General features: G+C 41.3%; 1 protein-coding gene across 3 annotated transcripts in view; it reads right to left on the bottom strand.

The window, feature by feature from the left end:
* The window catches only part of C1QTNF7 (C1q and TNF related 7), a 98,671-nt gene that overhangs the window by 65,918 nt on the left and 12,157 nt on the right, over positions 1-20,596 (bottom strand). The gene's annotated exons all lie outside the window — the stretch shown is intronic.

Raw genomic sequence — 20,596 nt, 5'->3', positions numbered from 1 at the left:
AATTTTAATTCACAGAAAGTTGAAAAATTGCATAAAAACCAAATAAAACAAAAACTAGCCTCCCTCAATAGTGACAACTTACATCACCGAAATAGGATATCAAAACTAGAAACTTGCATCAGTGCAATTGTATTAACTAGCCTATAGAGCTTATTCAGATTTTGGCATTTTTTGGTTGGATTCATTTGCATGCTGTAGAGTTCAATGCCAATTCACTCCTATGTACAGATTCTCTGCAATTCTTTCAAAGATTGTTTAAGGCTTTGATTCCTTATCTTAAATCCTACGTAGAGTGATTTTTCCTACTGAACCCTGATGGGTGTGATGGATAATTTCACACCAATATATTTTAACCCTGTGGTTACATTTTGTTTCTTATACTCTATTATGTTCATTCATTTACTCAATTAAAATATTGCTCATTGGTACTTTTTTCCCATCTGCATTTTTACCCATTGTTTTTGCCCAGGGCATTGTCACATTACATATAATTTATCACAACAGATTTTTACCTATTTCTTGGACTTTTAATTGCTACATTCTCAAAGTTGTCCTTATCATAGTGGGTCAAAAATACAATACTATTTTAGTTATTCCTAAATAATGGCAAAGTCATTTGCATGTGATGAGACAGGAAACTGCTAATAAGAGGTATAGGAACTGGGTTGGAAGAAACAAAGTTATCATTATTGACAGATAATGCAACTTTACACCTAAACAATGCAAGCACTTTTAAAAGGTTATTAGAAATAATATACACTGAATATGGGTGTCAGATAAAAAATAAATGCACTAAAAATATATTTCCTATAGCCTCAAAATAATCAGAGGATAGAATTTTAAAAAATTATAAAAAAAAAAATCCTGGTGATAGCAAACTGAGGCAGGTTTCTCTGCAGAGGAAGAGGAGATCATTCTTTCCCTAACTCTGGGCTGTGTTTTCTCATTGGGCCCTTAATCAGCTCTTGTGCAAAGAGACTCACAAAACCTTGGTTATATATATGTGTGTGTGTGTGTGTGTGTGTGTGTGTGTTATATGTTAAATATATATATTTATTGGTTATATATATATATTTATTGGTTAAATATATTTATTTATTTATTGGTTAAATATATATATTTCCCCTTCTGATTCTTACCTCTGACTCAATAACTACAAGTGATAAAAATCTGGCCTGGGGGAAGCCAGTTTAGCAACAAATGCTATGACACACCCTTTGTCTCTATGGAGCTAGTAGACACATTTCTCTTCGAAGTGCTCCAGTCTTTAGAGATCCCCCTTGGTTTCAACATAAATTTAAAAAAAAGATGATTTCCCCTAGATTATTGTAATGACTTGAAACTACATATTTCAGAATGTGATCTTTATTACATTCCCCATTTAGTTGGCTTTTCCAGAACAAATGAACTGATTGCCCTATAGGACTATGCAAACTCTTGTTCTCTCTGCTAATGGACCTTAGTCTTAAATCTTGACTGACGTTTTTAAAGGGCTAGCACTGTTCATTGATTATTTTTAGGCACTGTCTTAATTAGGCCTCAAAACCATATGAACAGAAAATTGAAGTCATTTAACCAAAATCTTGAGGCTACCAAAAAATAGAACTAATATAAGAACCAGGAGATGAGGCTCTAAGCCTTTTTTTTTTTTTTTTTCTTTTTGTCTTTTTACAGCTGCACCTGCAGCATATGGAAGTTCCTGGGCTAGGGGTTGAGTCAGAGCTATAGCTGCAGGACGACACTACAGCTACAGCAACACCAGATCTAAGCTGGAATCTGTGATCTATGCCTCAGCTTGTGCAATGCTGGATTCTTAACCCACTGAGCAAGGCCAGGGATGGAACCCCAGCATCCTCAAGGGGAATATGTTGGGTTCGTAAGCAGCTAAGCCACACTGGGAATTCCTCCATGCCTTTTCCATGCCACCACAGTACACTGCTTTTCTTGTGGATGACAATACTTTTCTTCCCACAAAGGTTTAAAAAGCATTAGAGTCTGAGAGTCAGCCTGGGCTTTCTAGACACTGCTATCCATGAGCCCTGATTAACTGCATTAGCTACATCATCTTAGTCTAGCTAACTAAAAAAGTAAATTAGTAGGTAAGTGTTAGGTTAAAAAAAGAGTACAGATAGTACCATGTACTAACAAAAATTTTGAAAGTGATGTGAATGTCATTATTTGGAAAACCCAAATGCAGTGGAAGTCCCAAGCAAATGATCTTGACTTGTGGATGAAACCCCTGTCATGAGGGAGCCTCTGGACTTGCCTCCAAAGTGGAGTTAATTCTTCGGACGTCAGCACTTTAATAAGGGCCACAAAAGTCTCATCATGCTCCAAAGTTTCATTCAGAAGGCTCTGTTTTCCTCAAGGATAGCCCTCCTTCAAAGACTAGACTTTGCTTTCCTCCTAATTTTATTTTAAGGTTTTGATTGAAAACATTCAAATGCAGGCCTGGCTTCAAAGCATAGTTTGTAACCAAGAAGGATTTCCTGGTTTACATTGCTTAATTAATGATAATATTGATTTAAAAGAAGAAAGAGTTCCCAAATCCCAGCAGTTTCAACTAGTAGTAGATGCAACCCCTATGTAAACAGGGAAACCGACATGTCCCTTGAAAGAATTCATTCTCAAGCCCTTCCAGTCTCCAGTCTCCTCATTTCACAATCATTGTCATCTCTGCTTTGTTTTTTTTTACCCCCAGTTTTTTCATTCTTCATGCTCAGCCTCATGACCATGCTGTCTCCATAAGCCCACAGTATTTGCATATACACTTCTTGTCTTAATCAACAGTGAAGTTTCCACTTACTTGGTGGATTATCCAGGATAAATATATTTACTGAGGCTGGCTTGTTTTCATCAAACAACACATAACAGCTCTTTTGAAGATCACAAATAAAATCTAAATCACATGTCATTCGAAAGATAAATATGTCGCCAAACAAGAAAGGAAAAGAAAAGGAAGAAAATGAGAGAGAAGGAAAAAAGATAAGAAGGAAGGAAGATAGGAAGAAAGGAAAGAAAGAAAGGAAAGAGGAGAAGGGAGAAGGAAAATCATTGAAAGAAAAAAAAAAAAAGAAGAAAAGAAAGCAGGAGGAAAGGGAAAGCAAAGGAGCAGATCCTATAAGTCCAAATGAAAGACGTGGCCTACACATTTTTCCATGGGACTATCTACCTACTATTTCCATGGTTTTGGATGTACCATAGGGCATCGTTCTTCTATGGATGCAGCAACTAATAAACTGACCTAACAAGACCTCAGTTGCAGCTAAGATTTACAGCTATAAGTGCCATCTTTGAGCAGGGTGACCAGTTATCTTGGTTTGCCTGGGACTGAAGGGATTACCCAGATGTGGGACTTTCAGTTTTAAAATGGGAATAGTCCAGATAAACCCCGATAAACCTGGGACCGAGGAATTTTCCAGGATGCAAGACTTACCATGCGAATGCCAAGAAAGTCATGGGCAAATTGAGAAAGGTTGGTCAGTGGTCTTACATCCTTTGTGTACAGTGTAGGAAAGTCTTCTGCTAATTTTAGCACATCTTCCATGTCCCAGAATCTGTGCTCAGGGTTGTGCACACTGTAGTGAGTGTTTATTTCTTGCTGGCCTAGCACCCCAGGATTCTTCGGGTACTGCTACCCTATCTCATGAAGTTCTAATCAGGCTCTCACGTACAGTGCTCTTCACTCCTGCCATCTCTCTGGAGGGGAGAAAGTCCACCAGACTGACTTTCCTTTCTCATCTAACAGTATGATGGAAACCGTGATTAGCTGAGGGCTGAACATGTAAGGCAAGAAAGACAGCCCTTGGGAGAATAATCCTTTTTGCTTCTACAGAAGATAATCCTTGGACCTGATCATGAAGATGATCTTGTCCACCATGGATGGCAAAGTCACTAGAAGGAGGTGGGGCGGCAGAGACTGAGAGAGGATAAAGAGCATCATTCCAGCCCCTGAATCTTCCCACACGTGACGCTAACACCATTCCTAAATTGCCCAAGTACAAGAGCTAATGCATTCTTCCCCCTTTCTAAAAATTTCTAGCTTTACGGATGTAAAACTGACAAATAAACATGAAAGATATTTGAAGAGTACGTTGTTGTGATTTGACATCCATCTCTTTTTTTAAAGCTAGTTTGATTTGGATGCCTGCCTCATGCAATAATAGAGCTTCGACTAGTGGACATACACAGATTTAAGTCTTCTATCCCAGACTGAGTCCCGTGAAACAGGTATAGGCTGAACCACATGAAATCTCCAATAATAGACTTCTCTTGACTTCAAATCTGGCAATTTCATTTGGTTCAACTGAAGTGTTATTTCCATTTTATAGATGAGGAAAAAACTCAGTGATGATAAGTAGTATGCCTCGTGTGTTGTGCATTTATCGAGAGCAAACCCAGAGTCAAAGCCAGATCTGCCTGATTCTCAAGCACACAAATACATTTCCAGTTGTTGATGCTGCCTGAAAAAAGAAATCTCTTGAGAGCTACACTCTGTTATCTAACAAATGCCTTGAAAAGTCGCTAGTGACTCATACCCTATGTATGAAGTTATGTATAGTGCCAAACACCTGCTTGTCGCTTCTAAAAATCTGGTTTCACCGGATGTTTTGTGGAGAGAAATCAGATACATAAGGGTTTCAAGCAAGACGGAAACCCATCTACCCTGGTGTGTATTTACACTGTTTTAGGGACAAAGGGCCAGGCAGCCCAATATCAGATTTCCAGATTTACTCCAGCTTTGGTTTTCACTATCAATCAAGAGATGCAATTTGCATTGACTCTCTGAACAGAGATGGTTTAATTGCTTCCCCCTAATTCAAACCTAAGGCATTTCTAAGGCAGCTGTGTCAGTGAGACAAGCATTCTGGGTATTTTCTTTTATCATTGGCATCCCATGTATTTTCCCACTGATGCAACAGAAAGATCCTTGCCCAGAAAAACATTTCTTTTCCACGGCGGTGTCCTACATGCTCTGAAAACCTCAGATTTGGAGATGTTCCGATGTCATTTTTTAGCATTTATTATATGTGAAGCTATTACAGTTCAGGATTGCCTGTTAATTTTAACGAATGTTAGAGAGATGAGTCTTGTTACAGCGCAGATGCTATTCTACAGTAAATGTTTTTGGCATTATCTGCTGTGCATCTCTTTTCTATGAATTTCTCTCCCCCTGCATGGTGGCAGGCCAGAGTTATCAGCTAAGGCAGCCAGTAGTGCTGCAGCCTAATCAATAACTCCAATATGAGCATTGATTTATTTTTTCTCATCATGATAAGTTTGCAACTTGCCCAAGGTCACACAGCTGGTAAATGATGAAGCAGAGATTCATTCATTCAACAGATATCATTGAGCTCCTACTAGGTGCCAAGCAAAAGAATGCTGATAAAAGCCAAACCAAACCAAAGGCTAGTTATGACTTAGCTGATGAAGTTGCAAATGAAAACAATATCATTACAGCTCTGGAGAGAAAATCAAAAGGGAGACCATATATCAAAAGCAGGAAAGTTTTTTTTTTTTCTTTTCTTTTTATGGTTGCCCCTTTGGCAGATGGAAGTTCCTAGGTCAGGGACAGAATCAGAGCTGTAGCCACAACTAGAGCAAGGCCAGATCTTAGCCGCATCTGCAACCTACATAGCAGCTTGTGACAACACGGGATCCTTAACCCACTGAGCCAGGCAAGGGATCGGACCTACATCCTCACAGAGACAATGTCAGGTCCTTAACCGACTGAGCCACAACAGGAACTCCTCAAGCAGGGAGGATTTCTAATAAAGGCAGCAGGGTTGTTTGCCAGAGGTTGGGGGATGTGGACACATTGTCCAGAACCAGAACAGTAGCCCAAATTAGAGGATAGAAAGGATAACTAGATAATTCAAATATAGAGGCACTCCAGGTGAAAACTGGTGTTGCATTGCTAGAGAGCACAAAGAGAAGAGAAACCTTTGAAACCATTTTTTGAGCATCTATTCCATGCCAGGCATCGTCACATGAGAAAAATCCACGTGGCGCGCTTCTGAGAAAAAATGCATGTCTTCTCACATTTTGCATCTCTCTGGATATCATTTTCTTTGTGTCTACTGCAAGGATAGTATTCTTTTTTTCCTTAGGATGGTCTTAGTCTGTATCTAACACATTTTGGGCCCTCCATGAACGTTAGTCGTCTTGACAGACTCAGTTCATTGCTTCTCAATGTTGAATCTGCTCTTTTCTCTTCCTAACAGAGGGCTCATCTCTTTGGGGAGGCAACGGGACCCAGATAATGCTCATCTCCCCAGACTCCCTGTGGCCAGGGAGTCACGTGACCCACCCAGTAGGGACAATGATATGTAAGCAGAGGTTGATGGAAAACTTCCCAAAGGGGAAAGAAAGCTGGTGTCATCTGTTCAGATTTTGTTCTTTGGATTTTGCCTTCATGCAGAAGGCAGTCATGACATTGATGCTGAGAAAACGTCTTGAGATCATGATAAAAAAAATAAAGCCACATACCATGATGGAAGAGCAGAAAGAAACCTGGGTCTCTAATGACCTTGTGAAGCCACAGTACCTACTGTGGGTTTGACTGCACATCTCCAAACTCATTTTTTTTTTTTAAGGTGAGAAACATAAGCCCCTATTTAGCTAGGCCACTGAAGTTGGGTTTCTGTTCCATGAAGTCACACATTCCCTATTGACACAGCTCTAATCCGCATTCCCATCCTGCTCTTAGTATGGAATACTTTCAGATTTGTGTATAATACTTCATTGTTGCAAAAGATTTGGCCTCTTTTTGAACAAACTTTCTGGAAGATTTCATATTTCTTTCTAGATGAGGCATGATTTGGCTGCAGTATAACAAAATTCTGCTTGAAAGAAAACACCAATTAAACATGCTTAAAAAAAAAAAAAACACCCAAACATCCAATACACAATCACGATAGCCTGCAAAAACAGCTCCAATCTGGCTGAATGGCCGCGATGAGCTTTTTTTCACCAACCATGGCAACATCAGAGAAAACAGAGAAATCAGAGCTTAAAAGAAAAAAAAAAAGATCTAATGCAAACGAAGAATTAATGAGATTTCTTTTAAGGCTTGCACTCCTTAATCCTATAACCTTTTTTGGGGGGGGGGCACACCTATGGCATATGTAAATTCCCAGGCTAGGGGTCAAATCAGAGCTGCAGCTGCCAACCTACATCACAGCCATGGCAACTTGGGATCCAGGCCGCATCTGTGACTTAAGCCACAGCTCATGGCAATGCCAGATCCTTAACCCACTGAGCGAGGCCAGGGATCAAACCCGCATCCTCATGGACACTAGTCAGTTTCTTAACCTGCTAAGCCATGATGGGAACTCCTAATCCTACAAGTTACTATTAAACTGTTTGGTTTAGTTTACTATTTACTAGTAAAGTGTGGTAGATAAAAAGGAAAGAATGTCAAGGCAGAGAATCTAGTCACTTACCAGCTGGACGATTTCGGGCAAGGCTTTTTCGTCTGTTTAGGCTTTAGTTTTCCAGACTGCAAGGTCATGATAACGAGGATAACATCAATAATCATACCTCCTTGAAGAGTTGATATACAAAGGACGGGGAAAGGGAATCTGTAAGTACTAAAATATTTCACAAGCTTTCAAAAAAACAGGTCAAGTGGGAAATAGTGCCAAGTTTGTCTAGTTGCCTCCTGGCACGGATGCTTGGTCTTGAGGTGTGACATTGAGATGTTGAAGGATATATGTGCTGTAAATTCTCTGTTGAAGGAGAGCCGTGAAGATCTGTCATGGTTATAATGAAGTGTTTCTTGCAAACATAGGCATCAATCATTAATGGCAGAAGGAAAGAAACCAAAAGAAGGAAGAAAACGATCATTTCTCTGAGCACGTATTATGGCACTTTGGTGTTTTACGTGTGGGATCAACTGTAATTAATTGGAGGTGTGAAGCTGCATCCACAAATCTTCTGAGGACAGGGCTCCCACATTTACATAAGTGAAGTAACCCTGGATGAAAAGTTGGTGGGATGGCATGGCTCAGTAACAAGATTCAGGAATGCTGACTTAGGTCCGGAATTCTCGGTCTGGACCAGGCTTAGGAGAAAGGTCTGGGACCGGAAGTTGGGTTATTAGTCACTCACTGAAGGATGAGAGTGTCCTTAACTTTGGATTAACCCTGTTTATCTGGAGGGAAAGAGGGGAAAAGAAGGTGTAGCCATTAAGACCCACACCAGCTCTCCATACTCACACCTCTTGGGTAACAAGGGCAAACATTTTGTCATGTGGCCAGCAAAGCACTAAACACTTTAAATTATTAACTCATTCATCTCAACTCGGTGAGGTAGGTACTATAACGATCCCCATTTTCCACATGAGAAACCTGAGGAATAGGGCACGTACGTGACTTGCTCAAAGTCACCCAGTTAGACTGGACTTGAGGCAGCCTGGCTCTAGGGCCCTGCATTTCGCAATGATGTTATTTTTACCTCTTAAGGGGAGAAATAAAGCAGAACATATGTCTGACAGCTGGGCTTTGAATTTTGAGGATTTCAGATCCATGAGAAACTCCAAAGAGTTCCTGTGTTTTCTTGGTGAAATAAAGGCTGAAATATTGCCCAGAGATCCTTTTAGCTTTTTAGTGAATTGAAATGTAACTCTCTTCTCCTTATTCTTATCCTTATGTTTCTCCTTATTCTAATGTGAGATTTAGGGATTTGGGAAGACATCTGGAATTTATTTATGCCATTCGGGTTTTGAAATTCAATAGTAATTTCTTATAATGAAAGAGACAAAGAAGTCAGAGAGGGCCAGATTAGCGAATCTGACACAAAGGGCATAGATTTGCGAACTAGGCTTTAATGTCTGCCAAAATATTGCTCCAAATACCCTGGATCATTCCTCTGTAAAAGAAAGAACACATTTTTGAAATTATTTTGACCCTCTGTATATAGGTCAATGGAATGGGCTGTATTTCAGGATTTTCCTTCTTCTCCAGATAGCCTACATGCACAAGTGATTAGCTTGCCTGTGCTGAGATTAAATACGGCACCCAGACAATTAGAAACATATCATGTTGACGGTCCCAGTTTTTCATTCAGATCTGGAGACGGCTTCAGAGACAGGCAACCTCGACTGGTTTTGTCACTTGAGTAATTTTTGGATCATCTCCCCAGATCAGTTTCTAAACCTGGAGGATATCTCTCAAGCAGAAGGTGTAAGGTGGAAAATTGGATTGTGATGATCGTTGTACAACTACAAATGTAATAAATTCATTGCGTAATAAAATAAAAGAAGGTGTAAGGTGGAAAGCAGTGATAAAAATTGGGGATATTGCAGATGGTTCATTATGGCTGGTTAGGTGTTAAAACATAAGAGGTAAGATTGTAAGAAGTCTGGTGTCCCAAGTCAGGTGTTTGGATTCTTTCCTGAAAATGACAGGGAACCACTAAAGGGTTGTTTTCATTGTAATCTTGTAAAGCACTGAACAGAATGAGTTTTCCCTGAGTATGAAGGTAGAAAAAATAGATAAAGAAGAAGGGAAACACTCAGTGGAACTAAACTTTGAGAGATTTGTTAACCTCTTGAGAATATTGTCCCTTCATATGGAAGGATGCTTTGATAAAATGTAATCAGATTGTAATCACTCTTTTATAATCTTCTTTCCTACTACAATTATATAAATACCTATGTAAGTCAACATAGATTTGTTCACATTGACACTTTAATGGCATGTATTATTTCACGGCTGTATAGATGTACCATAATTTCTTTGATATGGTTCTATTTTTGGGCGTTTGCACATGTTGGAGTCATAAACACCCCTGTAATGAACAGCTTCATAACTAAATTTTAGTACATGTCTGTGATTATTTCCTTAGTATAAATTTTAAGGAGTTCTCATCGTGGCTCAGCGGAAACAAATCTGACACTGTATTCATGAGGATGTGGGTTTGGTCCCTGGCCTTGCTCAGTGGGTTAGGGCTCTGGCGTTGCTGTGAGCTGTGATGTAGGTCACAGATGTGGCTCAGATCCTGCATTGCTGTGGCTGTGGCTGTGGCTGGCACCTAGTCTGGGAACCTCCATATGCCTCGGGTGTCACCCTAAAAAGACAAAAAAAAAATTAAGACATGGAAGGATGTGCTTATTTTAAACAGTTTCACATATATTGCCAAGGGACACGGAAGTAAAGTTGTATAAATTAACCAGCAGAGTCTGAGGCTACTCATTTCATTCTAGAACCTTAGGTAGGAGATGACAGTTAACTTCTGATAGATTAGAACATTGTTCCAAGAAAGCAATAAAGATGTGAACATTGGCTTTTTTTTTTTTTTTTTTTGTCTTTTTTTTAGGGCTGCACCTGTGGCACGTGGAGGTTCCCAGGCTAGGGGTCTAATCAGAGCTACAGGTGCTGGCCTACACCACAGCAATGCCAGATCCAAGCCTCGTCTCTGACCTACAGCACAGCTCAAGGCAACGCTGGATCCTTAACTCACAGAGTGAGGCCAGACATCACACCTGCAACCTCATGGTTCCTAGTCGGATTCGTTTCCACTGCGCCACAATGGTAACTCCCGAAATAAAGATTTTAAACTGGGGTAATTACCAGGAATGAGGACATTGAACATGGGAAACTGTGAACTTGAAAGAGGCACCAGTAGTGTCTTCAGATGCTTTTTTTTTTTTTTTTTTAAATGAGAGTTGCAACGTTTATTTCAGGTTCTCTCTTGTTTTTTTTTTTTTTTTTTTTTTTTTTTTTCTTTTTTGCCACACAGGCACTATGTGGGAATTCCTGGGCCAGGGATTGAACCTACGCCGCACAGCAGCAACCAGAGCCACAGCGGTGAGAACGCAGGAGCCTCAACCTGCTAGGCCATCAGAGAACTCCCTCTTCAGATGCTTGAAAGAGCACCACATGGAAGGAAGCTCGACCCAGTTCTGGGTAGTTCTTAAGGACTAAACTAGGATCAACCAGTAGGAATTCTGGAAAGAGAGTCTGCTTTAATTGAAAGAAGATTTTTCTACCAATTAAATGCTAAAATATTCAAGCAGCTGATGTAGTATGTTGGTAAGATGTCTCAGGGATAATTCCATTTGAGATCTATGTCCTTTAAAGGAAAAAAATTCTACAATGGAACATTTAATTTTTTTTCAATATTCATGATGTCCTCTGGGCTAGTTACTGTTCATAGGTTTTAGAAATAAATGGAGTCGATGTGAATTGACCAGAGCTCTGCCAGGCTGAGTTTAAATGCAAATGTTAAGTATGTGAATAACTTTTAGATACAGTTTAAAAGTGTGAATAACTTTTAGATGCTCTTTATTTGTGGATTCTGTATTTGCAAATTCGCCTGCTTGCTGAAATTTATTTGCAACCTCAAAATCAATAGTGATTTCCTGTTCATTTGTAGATATGTACAGAACTGCCAAAAAAATGTGAGTCACCTGACATGCATGTTCCTGGCAAGGTCAACCAAGGCTATGCTTTGCTTTCTTCTTTCAGCTACCATATGATAAATAAGTATCCTTTCAGCTCCCTTATGGTAAATAAGGGTCTGTGTGTTGCCATGTCACAGCCAAGAAGTGCTGTCTAGTGTATCTAAGTAAAGAAGGCTGTGGTGCCTTATGGAGAAACTATGTGGGTTAGATAAGCATCATTCCATCGGGCATGAGTTTTAGTTCTGTTGCCATGCATTCAATGCTAATGAATCAACAGTATGTGCTAAATAAAGTATCTTTAAATAGAAACATGTGTAACACAAGGGTATGTGTAGGTCATCTGCAGAAAATGCTGGGACCAGAGGAACCCAACTCTGTATTTCCCCTAGGAGCAATGAATTTGCTATGTCAGTCTTTGGAATGACTTTAAATAGAACATTGCTACTATAAACAGCAAGAACTGAAGACTGATGGATTCCTTTTGCTTATAGAACCCAACTCTCAAATGTCTGGTCACTCACTCCAAACCCAAAGCAAGTCAGCTATCCTCTGATTATTCAGAGGATAGCTTTTTGGCCAAGTGGAGTATCTGAGGCCGTTTCAGTGTACCAGACCATCCTATTACACCTACCAGACCTTGGTGGAGGCTAAACCCAAGCAAATCAGGGGTCAAGGAGAGCCCAAGTCTAGTGACATTGGCCTTTTCTGTGATGCGTCATTTAAATGTCCTATATCCTCTAATCATCAGTGCCTATGTTTTCCTTGTATTTATTCCCCTTAACACAGGGCATAGTTCCTAGTGACATGAAAACATTTACTGATAGGGAGCAGCAATGAAATTTAATTGAGCCTTAAAAATAATTGTTATGGGGGGAGTTCCCGTTGTGGCGCAGTGGTTAACGAATCTGACTAGGAACCATGAGGTTGCAGGTTCGGTCCCTGCCCTTGCTCAGTGGGTTAACGATCTGGTGTTGCCGTGAGCTGTGGTGTAGGTTGCAGACGTGGCTCAGATCCTGCGTTGCTGTGGCTCTGGCGTAGGCTGGTGGCTACGGCTCCGATTAGACCCCTAGCCTGGGAACCTCCATATGTTGTGGGAGCGGCCCAAGAAATAGCAAAAAGACAAAAAAAAAAAATTGTTATGAAAAGGACAAAAACTCTAATTTGAAAAGATACCTGCGCTGCAGTTCATGAACAGTGCTGTTCATGGCAGCACTGTTTGTAATATCCAAGACATGGAAGCAACTTAAGTGTCCATCAACAAATGAATGGCTAAAGAATGGCTCTCTCTCTCTCCATAAAAAAGAATGAAATAATGCAATTTTGCAGCAGCATGGATGGACCTAGAGATTATTATCGTAAGTGAAGTTAGAGAAAGACAAATATCATATGATATCACTTACTTGTGGAATCTAAAAAATGATACAAATTTACTTATTTATAAAAAAAAAACCAGACTCATAGATACAGGAAAAAAAGCAAACAAAATTTATGATTACCAAAGGGGGAAGGAGGGAGAGGGATAAATTAGGAGATTGGGATGAACAGATACACACTACTATATGTAGAACAAATAACCAACAAGGACCTACCTATAGGACAGGGGACTATATTCAGTATCTTGGAATAACCCATGATGGAAAAGAATCTGAAATTATATGTCTATATTTGTCTATCTGCTTCACTTTTCTATACACAAGAAACTAACACAACATTGCGAATCAATTATACCTTAATAAAAAAAAAACCTTTTGTCATGTATTGAACATTAAGAAGACTGAAAACTGGATGAAGGGCTTTGGTGAAAACTCATGCCAATCTACCACCCACCAGACCTCCTTGAAGACCAGTAACTAAAAGGTTATTGGCTGGCACTGCAGGGGGCTTCCACCTCCCAGCTCCAACCTCCTGATTGCCAAGCCCTGTGTACACTCTCAGTGAATGCTCTCTGCATGGCCCTTATTATCTGCATTGCTTTCATGAGGAAGCAAGCTTTAGAGAAGATGTAAAACATTTCTAAACAGACACAACCAGTGAACGCAGAACTGGAGTTTGAGCATAACCATTTGCAAGCAACCAATCCATGCTTGCAAACTGGCAGCCAAATTTGACCCACTGCTCTGTTTGGAGTTTGCAAATGATCAGAATTAGTTGCTATTATTTAAACATTGGGGGATAAATCGTGTGGGGCTCAGAAGCTGGTACCCTCTTTGGTTTTCAAGTTTTCACGCAGCCCACTGCATTCATTTGCATCTCTTACACGGCTCTGGAGGCATTAATTTATGATCCTGCAGACCTTTGTGTCCCCCTTACTTTGTGTATCATACTGTCATCTCCACTAGTTTATCTGATTGTATTTTTATGACGGTTTTGCAGCTGAATGAATTTGCTCAAGATCAGAGACCTAAGTGAGCTGAGATGCAATGCTCTTTCTCCAGCCTCTACTCACAAAGTCTTCTTGAATTTTTACCACTTGTAATAGGTATAGACCCCCTACCCCACAAAAAGCAAGGCCAAGCGAGGATGTTCCTTATGGAATGATCTCTGGAGATGGCTCTGATAAAAGCAAGAATCCAGAGATGCAGACATGAGCAGAGTGGGGTGAGGCAACAATGTCTCTATGGAAAATTATTCTTTAAGTATGATGTTCAACAGAGCCCTTCACGTTCTGACTTTCCTACTTTGGGAGCAGAGTTTAAATTTGTGTCCTAGGGCACTGGGAACAATTCTTTAAAGAGGCAAGCACATTCCCACATTCCTCGCCCCCCCCACCCAGCAAGCAGCTTTCTTCTCATCACCATCTCCCTGCTTCCTAAAGTCAACATGCCTGTAGTGGGGTCCCCCTTCTTTAGTGGGTGTTCTCTGCTGGAAGAGTTCCCAGAATTCACTCAAGATGACATTTTCACATCAAAGGGAATTAGACCATTCTGCAGGAGCCCATTAAGCAGAGCACCAAACAGCCCAAAGATGCCTGCTTTATCCAAAGAGTACACAGCAGAGCCAAAATGACACACAGAGCCTCCTAAGAGCCATGGCTGTGAATGTCATGGAGTTTTTCTGTGCAAAGCCCCCCCCCCCCCCGCCCCGCGCCACCCCCCAATCTGGCCTCCCCACTTCCAGTCCCTCTCTCAAACCATGACCAGTTTAATTCTTATAAAACTCTGCTTCCCACATGTCTCCCTCACTCAAAGGCCTTTGATGAGTTCCCAGTCCCTTGAAAATAAAGTCATAATTACCTCTCTAGCATTCTGAGTCCTTCACAGTTTGGACCTTTATCCAACCCTTACCTAACTTTCATCTCCCTACTTTTCTTTTAGAACATTCTTCTCTGATCAGACAGGGCTGCTTGGCCTTCACCAAGGACTCCATACACAAATCTTTTTTTTTTTTTTTTTTCTTGTTCTTCACTGGATATGTGGGTCCATACCCTCTCAAGATGCTGTCCAACCTCCCCTGTTTTGAAGTTTGAGACTTATGACTCTCATTTCCCCGAGCTGGAAAGTGGGTTATGATGAGGATTAAGTGTACATTCAAGCCAACCACAAAACAGCTGTGGAGAAAGAGATGGTGGTGCTTCTTCAGGATATTGGGATGTCCCCAGACTGAAATTTTAGATTCATGTGAAACATCAGCTTCCAATTTCCAAGGGTTGAAATGGATACAGGGCCTATGGGTTCATTGTATAATATATTTCCTTGTATTTGTTTTTTGCTTCCTTCTAAGTTTCATTCATTCATTGACTCAAGATACATTTTGGATGCGTCATGATTGCAATCTCATTCTTCAACTCACATCTTTCCCTTCCACTTACCACATTTCCTACTTCTTTTTCTTTCTTGGTAAATGGGACTAGTTCCCTAATTGAGAGGAGAGGATGAGATGATGTCCATCTGACATGTGTTAGGAGTAGGGCACGTGTCGCACTCACAGTGGACGCTCAGCAAATGCCCTTCCTTGCCTTCTGACGAATTTTGTAGTCAATCTAGGGCATCGCAGACAGAAATCTTGTCCAAATTACCACCAATTCCTGGACTGATTTGGTCTGAGATACAAGCTCTATTTGAGGTGTTTGTATTTCACGAATATGTTGCACGGCTACTCTTGAATTTTTGTTAGACTCGCTTTTGAAGAAAACTGAAAATCAGAGCCCCCAAAAAATGCTCAGCTGATCCTTCCTTTTAAGGGCATGTTGGCGATTTGTCCAAATTAAACAGTCTCTGTTATGGTCTTACCCAACTTGATTCTCAAAGAATCTAAAACTTGTCCTGGAATGACCTTGTTGGCCAGTTTCTTTTAAGATACAATATTAAGATTTTTTTTTTTTTAAAGGCAACACAAAATGCCATTGGCTCTTTTATGTGGATGTTACGCCAATTTCGAGAACTTTTCATTGGAAGGGAAGGCAAAATTGTTCTCACTTCCCCATCTGAGTGAAGGGGATAACTGATCATCACGTCTGCAGATGGCAGCCCAAATGGAAATCATCTCTTTGACACAGATGATGCAACTATTTGGAACTAAGAGTATACTTGTCATTAAATTTCATTCTTCTCTAAGCTAAAATCCCAGACATCAAAGCGCCCTCTGGAGCCTATATACCTGGACATACTAGGAAGAAAATATTGCAAGTGGATACTAATCAGTTGTCGGGGGTCATCAAGGGAGGTAGAGATTCAGTTTCAGCAAGAGAAGATGGGCAAATGAGCTGGTACAAGGTGGATGGTTTGGCAGGCAGGAGTTAGCCAGGTTGACATGTCCAGGGAAGGAGGAAGGTGTGGGCAGATGGCAGAGAGGAACGGTGTTGAGAGTGGCTGTTGCTGTCCAAACCCCACTGCACTGTGAGCATGAAGCTCAGGACACTGTGTGTGCAGGTTCATGTCAGTTGTGGGCAACCCCAATTCTGGCTGCCCCTCCACTACGTTCCTGGGTATCTGTGCCAGTGATGACAGAGACCTGGTGCCCACCTCTGTCCGAAGTGCTTTGTACCTTCCTCAAGCCCTTCTGCAGCCTCTAACCCATTTTCACTTTTTCATTCATTTCATCTAGAGGTCCTGGAGCCAGAACACCACCTTTCACAGCATAGGGTTTGTTTGTTTTTCAATTTTGGAGGTTTGGAAGGAAGCAAGCAACTCTCCAGGGATTGAATTAGTGCTTTATCTGGAGGCACAGGGGCAGGGTAAAAAGACTGTGAGTTTCAGGGTTATACAGACTCATGTTTGACTCTAAGTGTTGCCACTTATTATTGTGGACAAACCACAGAACCTCTCTGAATCTCATCTCCTCATCTGAAAAGTTTCCTAGTCTGTAAAATGGGAGGCAGCCACCTTATAGGATTTTGTGAGGATCAAGAGAGGTCATCAAGTGACATATTTGACACACAACAAAGAATTTAACAAGTGGTAGCTAAAAGGAAATGAGCCATAAAGCAAGGGGCATAGTTGGTCAACCGCCTGTGATGTAGCTGAAATCAAGACGAAATCCACTGGATCAGTGCAAGCTTTTTTTTTTTTTTTTTTTTTTTTAACTAGTTCCCCCAAATTTAAATTGCAAGGGTACAAGATATGGTAGGCTCGTCTTTGGTTTAAATATGTTTAGATCTCCCATAGTCTAGAAATAAATTGTCTGGCTTTTGCTAAGTCCTCAAGCCATCTTTGCCACTCTTCCCTTCAGGGTTCTGCTATATTCGTTTAAGGATTAAGCTGCACCTGCTGTGGACTCTTCCCAGCCACTCCCTCCTTCCTGTCAAGCCTGATTTCTGTTTCCGCAGCTCTCCTGGAAGGTGTCTCGAGGGCCTAGAAAATTACCCACATGCTCACAGCATGAGTACACATCCAGCGTCATCAACTCCGCAGCTTTCTACACCATTGCCTGCTAACTTTCTCTACAACAGCAGTTCTCAACCTTGACTGTATATTAGAATCACCCAGGGGACTTTAAAAAATTATTTATCCCTGGATCCCAGCATCAGAAATTCTGATGGAATGGTCTGTGGGTATAGTCTGGGCTTTGGGGTTTTTCAAAGCTCCCTTGTTCATAATTAAGGTGCAGCTAAGGTTGAGAACCACAGCTAAGACATTCTCTTGCCTTTATTTATATATTGCAGAGCTCTGCTACACGTCTTCTGAATCCCTTTCTTTTTTTTTTTTCAATTTTTTATTTTTTTGTCTTTTTTTGCTATTTCTTGGGCCGCTCCCGTGGCATATGGAGGTTCCCAGGCTAGGGGTCGAATCGGAGCTGTAGCTGCCAGCCTACGCCAGAACCACAGCAACGAGGGATCCGAGCCACGTCTGCGACCTACACCACAACTCACGGCAACGCCGGATCGTTAACCCACTGAGCAAGGGCAGGGACCGAACCCGCAACCTCATGGTTCCTAGTCGGATTCGTTAACCACTGCACCACGACGGGAACTCCTGAATCCCTTTCAAGGTCTCACCCAAATCCTGTTCTTAGAATATAGGTTTGTGTAATAAAGAATGCTAGTATTGTAAGGCTTAACTATAAATTAAGGCAGTCTATAGTTGGGGTTGTTGCTATGGTGTTGCTAAAGGAAGTCTACTACTCTTGGTTCATCAGAAAGTTTACTGAATGTGGGATCAAGGTATGACTAGACAGTGCAGAAAGAATGAGGGGAGGAAGGAAGGAAGAAAGGAAGGAAAGAAAATCTTATGTTTTATGATCCAAACAGTAACCCTATATATCTAGTGCTTTCTCTTCTCTTGAATTTCAGCAGAAACATCAGGAATGTTCATCTGAGCAATGATCAACTGAGCACCATGGTATATCTTTGCTGCAAACTCAAACTGTTATCCTCATTTTTTCACATCAAAGAAATGATGGGATGATGGGGAGAGTCAGTTGCCCAAGAACATAGGTCTAGAAAATGATGAGATTTGAGCTCAGGTCAAATCCTCTCTTGATTAGAATCCTAAGTAATTGGTGCTATTTTCTTAGAGAACTGACTCCAGTATCACACTTGAGAGAGATATTCAAATAGCTGAAATCATTCTCTTATCTCCCATCTTTCCTTTCTCCAGGGTAGGACCTCTCAATCCTTGTTTATGTGCCTTTTTTTTTCTTTTTACAGCTGCACATGTGGCATGTGGAAGTTACCAGGCGAAAATTTGAACTGGAGCTGCTGCTACTGGCCTACACCACAGCCACAGAAACACCCTGAGCCGCATCTGTGACCTATGCTGCAGCTTGTGTCAACGCTGGATCCTTAACCCACTGAGTGAGGCCAGGGATTGAACCTGCATCCTCATGGACACTGTGTTGGGCTCTTAACTCGCTGAGCCACAGTGGGAACTCCTATGGGCTTTGGTTGTAACACTTCTCATCTTCTGGTCCCCCAGGCCGCCTCTACTTTATCTTGACAATGGCCCTACTGATCCTTAGTATCCAGAGTCTAGTATGAAAGCAAGAGTCTTAGGCATTGACCAGTTGTCACTTACAGTCTAGGACAATGGTCGAGTCAGTAACAAAACAGAACATCTGTGACAACGGTTACATTTCTATGTTCAGGAGGAAGTGTTGGAGTTGGAGATAAAGGACTAGGTTTTTATTGTGAGGAAGTAGCCTAAGTTGGAGATAAGGGTTTCTCTGTAGGCTTCAGAGGGAAGGTGACAGTAGCAGAAAAGAGGAAAGAGTACAATGTCAATGTTGGGGAGGATGAGGAAATCCTTTTTTTTTTTTTTTTTTGCTACCCCGAGGCATATGGAGTTTCCCGGCCAGGGATCAGATCCAAGCCATAGTTGCAACCTAAATTGCAGCTACAGCAACACAGGATCCTTAACCCAACGTGCTGGGTCGGGTATCGAACCTACATCCCGGGGCTCCCAAGATGCCACCGATCCCGTTGTGCCACAGAGGGAACTCCAAAACTGAGTATCTTCAGGGGAACGTAGAAAAAGATTCAGAGAAAAGTCTGCTCCCTCACCTCCTCTCCTCTTCCTACCTTCCTTCTTTCTTTTATTTGATATTTTTCTCCCATGAACCACACAGCTGTTGCTTGAACCCGCATTCAGTAAACTTTCTGATTCAGCAAAGATGGCAGATTTCCTTTAGCAACATCCTAGCAACCACTTCAACGACAAATTGCCTTAATTATAAGATTTGCATTCTTCGCTACACAAAACAGCATTCTAAATAGGATTTGAGTGAGCTTTTTAACACAATACAGCCCTGGAGAGCCAGCGAGGGATCAATGGAAGGTTGAGAAGAAAGCTGAGATATGGGGAAAACAGTTGTTCCAAGGCAGGATCCAGGTCAGGGTAAGAGAAAAGGAACTCATTTCAGCTCCGGCAGCCTTTCACCCCAGCACACTAGCGTGGCCTGGGTCCCTTTAAGTCGGAAAGGACTCTGGCTTTGGCTGCCAGGAAGTGAAATTTCACGCTCAATCACAGTAACCAGATTGGGTCTTGCGGTTCACATAGTTTGTTTCTCTTCGGTCTCATGGCTTTGATTTTTTAATTTCCACTTAAACTGCTTTATTTTGCACATTGCTTTTTTGGTTTGCTTTTTTGGTTTTCGGTTTTTGTTTTCGTCTTTCAACAATTTTTAATGGTTTCTTCAAGTGTTTCTCTCTGTATTTCTAAGACACAAGGGTATGTTGTTTTATTCGTTAATAGAAAAAAAAAAGCTTATCTGTCTTGAAGTTATACTCTGAAAACACAAAGAATTTGGTTTTATGACACGATCCATCAGTTACAATCATTTATAAATGTAAATATAAAATTGCGCATTGCTGTTAACTTGCGTCAGATCCTATGCAGAAAGAATTTTCTGACGCTTCTGGGGTTTTTGCTGTGTACCAGGCACTGTGAAAGGCACACCAGTTATGGGGGCGACACCCTGCAGGGTGTGAAGTGTAAATGCAAACAAACCAAAAATAGAATTTAGACTTGAGGGGCCATTGTGGAGAAGAGAACAAGAAGAAACTGAAGAGAGGGGAGAGGGCTTTGGAGAAGGTGATGGTTGGAATAAACGAGAAGCGGGGGACAGAGGACGGGAAGAGGGAAAGAGGAGGAGAACGAGTCAAGAGAGGGGTTCGGGAAGTGAGAAAAGAGAGGCTGTGTAGGAGAATGAACTGCAGGACACAACGCATGCGATGGAAAGAGGGAGGTGGCTGAATGATGTGGGCTGGATGGGAAGAATGCTGGGTGTGGTGGGGGGAGAGGTGGAGAAAAAGGC

This window comes from Sus scrofa, chromosome 8, assembly GCF_054392235.1.
Source record: "Sus scrofa isolate SSC_HxYL_T2T_F1_AM1 chromosome 8, Sscrofa_HxYL_maternal_Yorkshire_Landrace_v2.0, whole genome shotgun sequence".
NCBI lineage: Eukaryota > Metazoa > Chordata > Mammalia > Artiodactyla > Suidae > Sus > Sus scrofa.
Note: the sequence above shows the minus strand (reverse complement) of the source record. Positions and strands in the feature narration are given on the sequence as shown.